Genomic DNA, 13,596 nt, shown 5'->3' with positions numbered 1-13,596 from the left:
ACCCTCATTATAGTTTGAAGGCAGCTGTAAACAGTTCTGGGTAAACTCAACAAATCAGTATATCAAAATAGTACCGTACTGAGTAATTACTTTTTATCATACTATTCCTTTCAAAATCTTACACATCATTATTGTCATCATCATCATCACCATCATCATCATCATCATCACCAACATCCCATCTCTTTCTTTCCCACCCACAGGTGGGGAAGGATGGGGTCCAGAAAGCAAGGAAAACAAAAAATAAATAAATAAATAAATAAAAATAACAGTAGAAGAGCTAATTAAAAGTATACCCAATGAAATGGGCCACACACTTATTCATTCATAATTCAAGCCTCTGGAATCTTGATTCTACCTCACTGGCACAACTTTTCCACAAATAAGTATGACTTATTACCAATCAGGTAGTCAATCAGAATAAAAAGAGAGAGAGAGAGGGGGGGGGGTAAGGGGAGGGCAATCTTTTGTAGTGCACTCCTTCATACAAAATTCAGCCAACCAGCTCAGTCCCTTGCCAGTTCCCTAGTCTCATCAATCTCCATACCTTGCTTTTTCACACACTTGTTTACCATATCAATCCACTGTCTTCTTCTCCCATCTTTGAACTCATATAAATACAGTATATTCTTTTCACGACCCTGTATGACCATACCATCTAAGCATGCTCTCTCCACCTCTATTTTCCACATATATATCCTTACTCCACATCTTCCATGACCTACATATTTATTTTCCCTTCCACTCTCTACACTCAGTAACTCCCATATCTAAACCTAATACCCATATGCTAATGTTGGCACTAAGACTCCTTTATACAGGCCTCTTGTAGTTGCTGCACTCAGATCTCTGCTTTGTATCTAAGCATTCATAATGTCAATTATTTTTCATCCTCGTGCCACTCTACTTTCCACTTCCTTTGCACATTTACCTCTTCTTTTTCTATCACTGCACCTAGGTATTTCATTCTTCCACCAATTCAAGTCTCCATTTACCAGAACATCACACTGGGAGCATCTTCTCTCTCAACAATCACTTTACTCTTATACATACAGCAGAGCATTTACTTTCAGTGCACAATGCTCACAGATATGAACAAAGCACAATGATCACAGGTGTCAACAAAACTCTGTCCCATTCAGCAAAGCTTTTGTTTTTATAAGCAGGTGGCAGTGCATCCTGTCCAAACATCAGATTCAAGATACAATGCCCTTCACCATTTATTACTATCCTCATTCCTCTCTCCTAACTTCAGTTTTAATTCTCTCTCTCTCTCCCCCTCTCTCATACGCACACACAATAATTTTTTGAAGGTACATGAACCTGATATTATGTGCTTTGTAGAGACCAAGTTAAGAGACAATATTGATGTTCATATGGGAGATGGTTAATACAAACTGTGGAGAAGAGACAGAAAAGAAAAAATGGGAGGAGGAGTGATGATAGCAGTGAAGAACAATATAAATGTAGATACTGTGGAAATGGGAGAAGGAAGGGCTGAAGTGATAAATATGAAATTAGAAACTGAAGAGAATAGCAAGAGAGATATGGCAGTAGTGTATGTTTCCCCTAAGACAAGAGCATGGAGTGATCATAAATACCAGTAAATGTTGTCAGACATGGCTAGTTATTTACGGGAAATGATTGAGAAAAGCAACAATATAATTTTAATGGGTGACTTCAATTGTAAAGAGGTGAACTGGGAGGAATGGGACTCAGGAGACTGCGAAGATTTGTGGGGCACTACAAAATTAAATATAACAATGAACAATGTGATGACGCAATGGGTCAAAGAAGAGACATGGTTCCGAGGTGAGGACACACCAGGACGACTGGATTTAATGTTTACAGAAGAACCTGATGTAACAGAATCTTTGAAATATCTGTGTCCTATTGGAAAAAGTGATCATGTGGTCACTGAGTTCCAGATGATAGCAGGAAACTTGGAGCCAAGAGACGTGCTTTATCGGCAGGGAAGATACAAATTTGGGAAAGCAAACTTTACAGGATTGAGGAAATTTTTCAAAAATGCAGATTGGAGAAAATTCAGAGAAACAAGAGAGATGCAGAGGAAGTGGGATATTTATCTAGACCTCTATAATTTGGGAGTGGAAAAATTTGTGCCAAGAGTATGGGGGTAAGAAAACAGGAAAAAGGTGTGGTTTAATAGAAAGAGCATGATAGCTAAAAAAGAGAGAGACATGGCATGAAACAATTGGAGAAAGAGAGGTAACAACAGAACAAAGGAAGAATATAAAAGAACTAGAAATGAATACACAAGAATACGTAAGGAGGAAAAAAGGAATTTTAAAAAAGGTATAATAGACAAATATAAGGATGAACCCAAACTGTTTTATAGATTTGTCAACGGTAAACTGAAACAAAATGAAGGAATCACCAAACTGAAAGTAGAAGGAGAGGCCTATAAAGATGCGGGAATGCAAGCAGAAATAATGAACAAATGTTTCTAATCAGTTTTCACTAATTAAAAGGAGTTTGTGGAAAGGGAGGGAGTGACTAGAAATGTAGTGATAAAAGATATAAAAGTGGAAGTACAGGATGTGTATAAATTACTGGAAACTCAAGATGTAAGGAAAGCCCCAGGACCAGATGGAATCTCTAATTGGGTACTGAAGGAATGCAGAGGACAACTGGCAGATAAGATTCACTGTTTAATTGTGTGTTCTCTGGAAGAGGGGAAAGTGCCTCAAGATGGAAGAGGGCAAATGTGGTACCAATGTATAAGGGAGGAAACAAGGAATAACCCCTGAATTATAGACCAGTGTCCCTAACCAGCATGGTTGCAAATTTGTGCGAAAGAATTCTGAAAGATAGATGGATGAAATATCTGGAAGAGATAAATATTTTGGCTGATAGTCAGTTTGGATTCAGAAGTGGAAGGTCATGTGTTTCCAACTTGTTGAGCTTTTATTCAAGAGCAATTGATGTGCTACAGGAGAGAGATGGTTGGGTGGCTTGTGTGTATTTAGATTTGGAAAAGGCCATCGACATGGTACCCCATAAGAGACTAATGTGGAAACTAGAGCATATAGGAGGACTGAAGGGGAATCTCCTGGACTGGATGAGAGACTTTTTGAGAGACAGACAAATTAGGACAGTAATAAAGGTTAGGATGTGTGGATGGAGGGAAGTAACAAGTGGAGTCCCTCAAGGCTCAGTGTTGGCGTCAGTAATGTTCCTGATTTATGTAAATGATATAGTATATGGAGTGAACAATTATGGTAGTCTGTTTGCTGACGATACAAAGATCTTGAGGAAGGTAGAGGTTGAGGAGGATTGTAAAATGCTACAGGAGGATCTGGATAGGATACACAATTGGAACCAGATGTGGGAAATGAAATTCAATGCAATGAAATGTAAAATATTAGAAACGGGTAAAAATACCAAAAGGCCATCACTGAATTATTTGAAGGGTAATGAACCAATCACAAAAGCAAGAGAAGAGAAAGATTTGGGCATGCTGGTCCAGGACAGTTTGTCACCTGAAAAACATACTAACAAGACAAGTAGAGAGATGTATAAACTCTTGACTAACATAAGAGTAGCATTTCATTATATGGATGAGGAGATGATGAAAAAATTGATAGTGGCCATGATCCGCCCCAGGTTGGAATATGTGGCAGTAGTGTAAACAAGATTGAGAGAATACAAAGAACAGCAACCAAAATGGTCCCCAGTCTGGCACATGTCGTACAGAAAGAGGCTGGAAAAGCTGGATTTGCCTTCCTTAGAAGAAAGGAGAAAGAGAGGTGACATAATTGCAGTGTTCAGGACCATGATGGGAGTAGATAAAATTGACAGAGAAGATATGTTTTTATGGGATAAGAAAGTAACAAGAGGACACGGAATGTAACTGAAGAAGCCAAGCTGCTTGAAAAATATTAAGAAATATAGTTTTCCTTATAGATGTATAGACCTGTGGAATAGCCTGGACAAAGAGATTGTCCAGTCAAAAAACTTAAACGAGTTTAAAGCTAAATTTGACTTACTGAGAAACAGAGACAGGACCCCGCAAGCGTAACTCATTTCCTGTATATCACAATAAGGCCAATACACTGAACAGTCATTAGGACGTCAAACATCCTTGTCTCACTCAAACACTGATATCAAACCATTCGTACAGGCACCCACATACATTTATACAGTCTTAACTACTGTACTTTCATAAAAGCCTCTAAACGGCATTCAACAGCTTTCCATCTACACCATATATACACAAAGCCTTCCATATTCCCTCTTTATTTACCATCCTGTATGCTTTCTCTAAATCCAAGAATGCAATAAATACTTTGTAGTCCTTTTCACAAGCTTTTTCCATTATTTGTCTTATTTCAACGCTCTAATCCACACATTCCCTACCCCTCATAAAGTCACCCTGTTCATCATTCACCCGGCCCTCTGGTATACAGTATTTCTAAACTTCTCTATCATATCAGTTATTTTTCCATGTACCTTTACTACAACATCTAACATACATATACAAAGGTAATTTTTGCACTCACTTTGATCACCTATATTTTCATACAAAGGCACATTCATAGCCATCTTCTAATCTACTGATGCAGTAGATATATAACTATGTTACATATTTCCAAGATATAATTAAGCTCGATTTCACTACACTTGAACATCGTTACATTCCTTTCATCAACACCTGATGCCTTCCTAATTTTCATGTTTCACAGCATTCTTCACTTCTGCCAATGCCACATACTTCAGCAAAACACTCCTTTTCTGTACACCACTAAACCCAAACTGTTTACTACCACTCTGCTCTCACCATCTCATTCCTTAGCCTTTCAAAACAGTTACTCCATCTGCTCCTTGCTTCACTTCCATTTGTTGGCAGTCTTCCATTATCACCCCTCCGACTTTCACAATTTTTCATCTTCATTTCTATGTTCTTGCACCCTTTTTGCAAAACAGTTTCCTATTTGTAGCATAGTTTACATTAATTTTTCTTCCATGATCATTATTTAGCTCACTTTTTCTCTTTACTAGTCTCGTCACATGTTTCTCACTTTCAAAAAGTTTCCTTTTCTTTCATCTTACCACTATTCTTGCATCCACTCTAGCCACTTCTTTCTCTTTTCCTCCAACGCCCTTTTAACCTTGCATTACACAAAACTGCCAACTAGTTGCTGCCCTCACAACATCACAAACAACTTTAGCACTCCAAACTAAACACTCCTTATCTGACCTAAATATTCCAGCTCCAACTGCTCCCAATTCACTGACTTTAACTCCTCTTCTACCTTTACCTAGTATTCATCTGCTCTAAGCTTCTCCAATTCAATAATCACTCTGACCACTACTCTCTCCACATCCACCATGCTCCTCTCAGTTTTACCTTTCATACCACAATCATATGTTTAGATAATTTTATGCATTGTCCTCCCACTGCCCTCAGATCAACAACACTCCAATGCATCTTTCTACAAACACATAATCAATCAGGCCCCTTTCAACATTCTCTCCAATCTCTTTTTACAATCTATACTTAAGTTTCTCTTTGTGCTTAAAATATGGTTTAATAATGGATAACCCCCTTTCTGATGCATGTCTTTCAGTCATAATCCATTACCAATCTCCTCTGGCACTCCTTAATGACCCACTCCATCAGTAACAGGGTTCACATCAACTCTGCCATTCATATCACCCATCACATACACTCCATACTCCTGGGACATTTGTCCTATCACTCCATTCAGCTGATCCCAAAGCCTGTCTTTTTCTTCCTCAGTCCTTTCATTCCAAGGGGCACATGCAGTAATCACCACTAATTCATCATCTCAAACTAGAACTGACACACATACACATCATGCTCATACGTGTAATTTCATACCCTCTACCATTCATCAATAAAAGCAACTCATTGCTTGCATACATACCTGGCCTTAACATACTTCACATTCTCCCACTCATCCACTTCACACCATTTCACATTTGTTTTAAAAAATGCCAACACAACATACCCATTCATGAACACTCACCCATTCCACTATCTTTTACAGTCATCATTCACACACATTCCATTTCAGCAAGCCACATGAACTTGCTTCCTTCTGGTGCAAAATCCATATTCAAGGCTCTCAGTACTCTCGCTGAAGAAAGAATAGAGGGGAGGGGAATGCTAAGTCCTGCCACCCTCTCCCTTTTTACCATCTGGTCCAAAGGGAATAACTGGGCAATATGGTATTCTTTTTCTCCTAACCCAAAGACTGGTTATCAGGTTAGAACCAAGCACTGGAATTATTTCCTCAGGTTCAGGAAACCACTTTACTTGTCACTCAATGTAGCATCCCTGTAGGCAGTGCTACAATGAGTGAGCTGGTGGTGGGTGCCCCTATCTACCAACAGTTATACATACTTGCACATTTTAAGTACAGTATCATATATTAAATATTACAGTTGGCTTAAAGTTAGAGCTACAGGCTTGCCACACCACCATAATGTCACAGTTCTTCACTATCTTATTATTATTGTTATTATTAGTATTAGTATTAGTATTAGTATTATTATTAGTAGTAGTAGTAGTAGCAGTAGTAGCAGTAGTTTTAGACATGCTGAGTCAGTGAAAGTGGAACAAGACTTCAGAATACTAACAGCAGTATGGTTATCCTACTTACTGTACTCAGTTTCTATGGGGAAAAAAAAAAAAAAAAAGGTTAATAATTTCAAGGTAACAGATGTACTACCAGCAGCTAAAGTCCTGTTGCCTCTTCTCTCTCCATGGAATTTAAAAATCACTCATGGGACTGCATCAACCAACATTGATGACTTTATAATCATAACCCCAGATTAGTATCATCAGTGTTTATGACTCCATATTCACCAGACTGCTTTTCAAAGTCCATGAAGTGAGAAGCAGGAGAGGTGACAAGACTTCTGCTGTCCACTGTACTGACTACTGTCAAATTACTTCATTATACAAATTAACTTAACCAACAAATTTTAAAGTACTGGAGGCACTTCTGATTTTCTTCCAGCTACTGCCACACAGTTTTATTCAGTATGGTAGAGGGAAACTAATGGTAGGTAGGTAATCAATACTACCCATATCTACACTGTGGCACTAATAGTTCTTTCCACCAACTATCCTATGAAGTGGAACCAAGCACTCAAAGCTTGGTGAAACCAATACAGGAGTATCTTTCTCCTTATTTTACAAGAATTACGTTGGACGAATGTCTGAGCCACACACATACCATACTGCCAGTTGTGACCTTTGAATTATCTGCAAGCCTACTGTACAAATGCGAACATTAACAAGCTTTAAAAATCACAACAGGGTCACTGTTACCCAGACTCATTCAGTATGTTGGTGTAACACTACCTCACAACCAGGTTAACAGGGCCTCTAAAAGTTTCCTAGCATTATTAACTAATATTATCCATTTCTGCAAGGCTGTATCCCATATGGACTTCAATTTTTTTTTTTTTTTTTTTTTTTTTTACTGTATGACGAATATCCAATGTGACCTTGTCTTGTATACAGTCTTATTATACTGTCTCAGTGGCTGGGCAGAGAACAAAATACAGCTGAAACTGCAACTAAGCTGCTGCTTCATCTTACTGACAGAAAATTATGGACAAATGTATGAGCCCTTGCACACACCTGTGTACTTCTGTGTCTGAATCAGTCAGTATAAAGTCCTTCTGCAGGACCAGACCTTCTCTCCTGAGAGAGAATGACAGCCAAAAATTAAACTTCCTCATGCTGGCCAAGAACAATACTAATCAAGAAGGGATGCCTGTACTGAGACAATAGTAATGCATATCAGTCAAAGCACCATTAAGTGTGTGTGTGTGTGTGTGTGTGTGTGTGTGTGTGTGTGTGTGTGTGTGTGTGTGTGTGTGTGTTTGTGTGTGTGTATATATTTACCATGTTGTGATATACAGGAAATGAGCTACGCATGTGGAGTCCCGTCTCTGTTTCACAGTAAGTCAAATTTTGCTTTAAACTCATTTAAGTTTTTTGACTGGACGATTTCTTTGTCCAGGTTATTCCACAGGTCTATACATCTATAAGGAAAACTGTATTTCTTGATATCCTTCAAGCAGCTTGGTTTCTTCAGTTTCATTCCGTGTACTCTCTTATCCCATAAAAACAGATCTTCTCTGTCAATTTTATCTACTCCCATCATAGTCCTGAACACTGTAATCATATCACCCCTCTCTCTCCTTTCCTCTAAGGAAGGCAAATCCGGATTTTCCAGCCTCTCTCTGTACGACATCTGCCAGACTGGGGACCATCTTAGTTGCTGTTCTTTGTATTCTCTCAATCTGGTGTATATCTTTCCTCTTGTGTGGGGACCACTGTACTGCTGCATACTCTAACCCAGGGCGGATCATGGCCACTATCAATTTTTTCATCATCTCCTCATCCATGTAATGACATGCTACTCTGATGTTAGTCAAGAGTGTATACGTCTCTCTGTCTTGTTAATATGTTCTTCAAAAGAAACTATCCTGGACCAGCACTCCCATGTCTTCCTCTTCTCTCGCTTTTGTGACAGGTTCATTACCCATCATATAATTCAGTGATGGCCTCTTGCTACTTTTACCCATTTCCAATATTTTACATTTCTTAGCACTGAATTTCATTTCCCACTTCTGGCTCCAATCATGTATCCTATCCAGATCCTCCTGCAGCATTTTACAGTCCTCCTCTGCCTCTACCTTCCTCAGGATCTTTGCATCATCAGCAAACAGACTACCATAACTGTTCACTCCATCTACCATATAATTAACATAAATCAGGAACATTACTGGTGCCAACACAGAGCCCTGTGGGACTCCACTTGTTACTTCTCTCCATCCAAACATCCTGTTCTTTATTACTGTCCTCATATGTCTGTCTCTCAAAAAGTCTCTCATCCAGTCCAGGAGGTTTCCCTTCAGTCCTCCTATATGCTCTAGTTTCCACATTAGTCTCTTATGGGGTACCTTGTCGAAGGTCTTTTCCAAATCTAAATACACACAATCCACCCAACTGTCTCTCTCCTGTAGCACGTCAATTGCTCATGAGTAAAAGCTCAACAAGTTGGAAACACATGACCTTCCACTTCTGAATCCAAACTGACTTTCAGCCAAAATATTCTTCCAGGTATTTCATCCATCTATCTTTCAGAATTCTCTCGCACAATTTTGCAACCATGCTGGTTAGGGACAAGGGTCTATAATTCAGGGGTTCTTCCTTGTTTCCTCCCTTATAAATTGGTACCACATTTGCCCTTTTCCATTCTTGAGGCACTTTCCCCTCTTCCAGAGAACACACAATTAAACTGTGAATCTTATCTGCCAGTTGTTCTCTGCATTCCTTCAGTACCCAATTAGAGATTCCATCTGGTCCTGGGGCTTTCCTTACATCTTGAGTTTCCAGTAATTTATACACATCCTGTACTTCCACTTTTATATCTTTCATCACTACATTTCTAGTCACTCCCTCCCCTTCCACAAACTCACTTTCATATGTTTGTTCATTATTTTAGCTTGCATTGCCACATCTTTATGACCTCTCCATCTACTTTTAGTTTGGTGATTCTTTCCTTTTGTTTCAATTTGTCACTGACAAATCTATAAAAGAGTTTGGGTTCATCCTTACATTTGTCTATTATACCTTTTTCAAAGTTCCTTTCTTCCTCTCTACATATTCTTGTATGTTCATTTCTAGTTCTTTTATATTCTTCCTTTGTTCTGTTAATACCTCTCTTCCTCCTGTTGTTCCACGCCATGTCACTCTTTTTTTTTTTTGCTATCATACACCTTCTATTTACCACTCCTTTTTCCTGTTTTCTTTTCCCTCTTACTCTTGGCACATATTTTTCCACTCCCAAATTATAGAGGTCTAGAAAGATTTCCCACTTCCTCTGTATCTCTCCTATTTCTCTGAATTTTCTCCAATCCGCATTTTCAAAGAATTTTCTCAATCCAGTAAAGTTTGCTTTCCTAAAGTTGTATCTTCGCTGCCTATAAAACTCGTCTCTTGGCACCGCGTTCCCTATTATCATCTGGAACTCAGTGACAACATGATCACTTTTTCCTATGGGACAAAGATATTTCAAAGATTCTATTACATCGGGTTTTTTGGTTAGCAGTAAATCTAATATTGCTGGTGTGTCCTCACCTGGGAATCTTGTCTCTTCTTTGATCAACTGCGTCATCACACTGTTCATTGTTTTACTGAACAATATAAAGCCCCACAAATCTTCACCGCCTCCCGAGTCCCACTCCTCCCAGTTCACCTCTTTACAATAAAAGTCTCCATTAAAATTACATTGTTGCTTTTCTCAATCACTTTCTGTAAATAATTAGCAGTGTCTGACATCATCTCCAGGTATTCATCATCATTCCATGTTTTTGTCTTAGGGGGAACATATACTACTGCCATATGTCTCCCACCATTCTCTCCAGTTTCTAGTTTCATAATATCACTTCAGCCCTACCCTCTCCCATTTCCACAGTATCTACATTTATGTTGTGTGTGTGTGTGTGTGTGTGTGTGTGTGTGTGTGTGTGTGTGTGACTATGCGTGTATTACCTAACTGTATTTACCTAATTGTGATATACAGGAAATGAGCTACGCTCATGGGGTCCCATCTCCGTTTCTCAGTAAGTCAAATTTAGCTTTAAACTAGTTTAAGTTTTTAGACTGGACAATCTCTTTGTCCAGGCTATTCCACAGGTCCATACATCTATATGAAAAACTATATTTCTTGATATCCTTCAAGTAGCTTGGCTTCTTCGTTTCATTTCGTGTCCTCTTTTTACTCTCTTATCCCATAAAAACAAATCTTTGTCAATTTTATCTATGCCCACCATGGTCCTGAACACTATAATCAAGTTGCCTCTCTTTCTCCTTTCTTCTACGGAAGGCAAATCCAGCTTTTCCAGCCTCTCTCTGTACGACAGATCTGCAAGACTGGGGATCATTTTGGTTGCTGTTCTTTGTATTCTCTCAATCTTGTTTATATCTTTCTTTTTGTGTGGGGACCACACTACTTCTAACCTGGGGCAGATTATGGCCACTATCAATTTTTTCATCATCTCCTCATCCATCTAATGAAATGCTAGTCTTATGTTAGTCAAGACTTTATACGTCTCTCTAACTATCTTGTTAATGTGTTTTTCAGGTGACAAACTATCTTGGACCAGCACTCCCAAATCTTTCTCTTCTCTCATTTTTGTGATTAATTCATTACCCAACAAATAATTCATTGATGGCCTCCTGGTACTTATACCCATTTCCAATATTTAACATTTCTTTACATTAAATTTCATTTCCCACCGGCTCCAATCATGTATCCTGTCCAGATCCTCCTGCAGCATTTTACAATCCTCCTCAACCTCTATCTTCCTCACGATCTTTACATCATCAGCAAACAGACTTGCATAACTGTTCACTCCATGTACCATATCATTTACATAAATCAGGAACATTTCTGGTGCCATCACCGAGCCTTGAGGGACTCCACTTGTTACTTCCCTCCATCCACACATCCTAACCTTTATTACTGTCCTAATTTGTCTGTCTCTCATCCAGTACAGGAGTTTCCCCTTCAGTCCTCCTACATATTCTAGTTTTCAGATTAATCTCTTATGAGGTACCTTGTCGAAGGCCTTCTTTAAGTCTAAGTACACATTATCCACCCAACTATCTCTCTCCTGTACCACATCAATCGCTCTTGAATGAAAACTCAACAAGTTGGAAACACATGACCTTCCACTTCTGAATCCAAACTAACATTCAGCCAAAATATTCATCTCTTCTAGATATTTTATCCATGTGTCTTTCAGGATTTTCTCACACAATTTTGCGACCATGCTGGTTAGAGACACTGGTCTATAATTCAGGGGTTATTCCTTGTTTCCTCCCTTCCTTATAAATTGGTACCACATTTGCCCTCTTCCATTCGTGTGTGTGTGTGTGTGTGTGTGTGTGTGTGTGTGTGTGTGTGTGTGTGTGTGTGTGTGTGTGTGTGTGTGTGTGTGTGTGTGTGTGTGTGTGTGTGTGTGTGTGTGTGTGTGTGTGTGTGTGTGTGTTTCTTACCTAACTGTTCTTACCTAACTGTATCTTTACAGGAATGAGTCAAGCTCGTACTGTCCCGTGTCTTAAACCATATTAATCGTACGTATCCTTAAATTTGTGAATTGTTTTGGCACACACTATTTCATTCAGTAATGCATTGCAATGATCAATTGCTCTGTTTGGGAAACTGAATTTCCTCACGTCCTTATCACCTCTCTTCTTATGCAGTTTTTTGCAGTGTCCTCTTGCTGATGCTTCCCCATAGGTTAAGTAATCATTTATGTCTATTTTCTCCTTCCCTGATATGCATTTATATAGCATTATCATGTCACCTCTTTTCCTTCTCTCCTGTAGTGTTGGTAGATTCAGTTTATTTAGTCTTTCTTCGTAGCTTTGATCCCTTAAGCTTGGTATCCATCTTGTAGCAGCCCTTTGAACTTTTTCAATCTTGTCTATGTGTTTTTTGACATAAGGACTCCAGACTACTGATGCATACTCCAGGATTGGTCTGATGAATGATGTTATTATCCTTCTTAGCACATCTTCATTTATGTATGTGAATGCTATTCTCATATTTGCAAGCTGTGTATACATGTTCCGTATCTTCTCAATGATGTGGTCAGCCGGAGATAGTCTGTTATTGATAATCACACCTAGGTCCTTCTCTCTTTCTGATGTGTGTAGGGTTTTATTTCTTAACGTATAATCCCAATCAAGTCTTTTTCCACTTTTACCAAACTTGATTACCCCCTGGGGGTAGGGGGGGTTTTCAAGAATACTCCCCCAGTATCCCTGCTTGTCGTAAAAGGCGACTAAAAGGGTTGGCGGAGGGTTAGTGCCCCTCCCCGGAAAACAACTAACTAAAAAAACAAACAATAAGCCTCGGACAAGGACTGACCAAACGATGACGACCAAGGACCGGACAAAGGACATTGTAATTGGAACCTGGAATGTAAGGGGAGCGAATGATGAGGTGAAAGAGAGAGAGATTGTCCAGGTGCTTGAGGATGCAAAAGTGGATGTATGTGGAATAAGTGAAACAAAATGGAGAGGAGAAAGTGTGAGAGAATGGGAGTATGGATGGGGTATATGTGCAGGAGTAGGTGAGAATGAGAGGGCAAAGGAAGGGGTTTGTATAGTTGTGAGTAAAAGATGGAAGAAGAGCATAAGACAGTATGGATCAGTTGGGTCAAGGATTGTGTGAGTAAAGTTGAAAGTTGGAATAGAAATGTGGGCGATTGTGTGTGTGTAGGCGCCAATGCAAGATCGTGCTAGAAGAGTAAGAGAAGAGTTCTGGACAAATGTAGAAGTGTGCATGGAAAAGTTTGGAAGGAATGAGAGAGTGTTTTTGATTGGTGATATGAATGGTAAAGTTGGGAATGTGAAGGTGGATGGAATAGTTGGTGAGTGGGGTGTGCCTGCTGTGACAGATGAGAATGGGAGTGCGTTAGTGGACATTTGTGCTGGGAGGGGGTTGGTGATAGCCTATACCCTCTTCAGGCACAAAATGATTCACAGGTATACATGGCGAGTGATGAGAAGGG

At 39.2% G+C, this 13,596-nt stretch overlaps 1 protein-coding gene across 1 annotated transcript in view; it reads right to left on the bottom strand.

Moving 5' to 3' along the window:
- Sec31 (COPII coat complex component secretory 31) overlaps positions 1 to 13,596 on the bottom strand; it is a 485,856-nt gene that overhangs the window by 93,976 nt on the left and 378,284 nt on the right. The window lies entirely within an intron of this gene.

Source organism: Coenobita brevimanus, chromosome 97 (assembly GCF_032717465.1).
Source record: "Coenobita brevimanus isolate Jiangsu-jjx chromosome 97, ASM3271746v2, whole genome shotgun sequence".
Classification (NCBI taxonomy): domain Eukaryota; kingdom Metazoa; phylum Arthropoda; class Malacostraca; order Decapoda; family Coenobitidae; genus Coenobita; species Coenobita brevimanus.
This window is presented reverse-complemented; position numbering and strand designations above follow the sequence as displayed.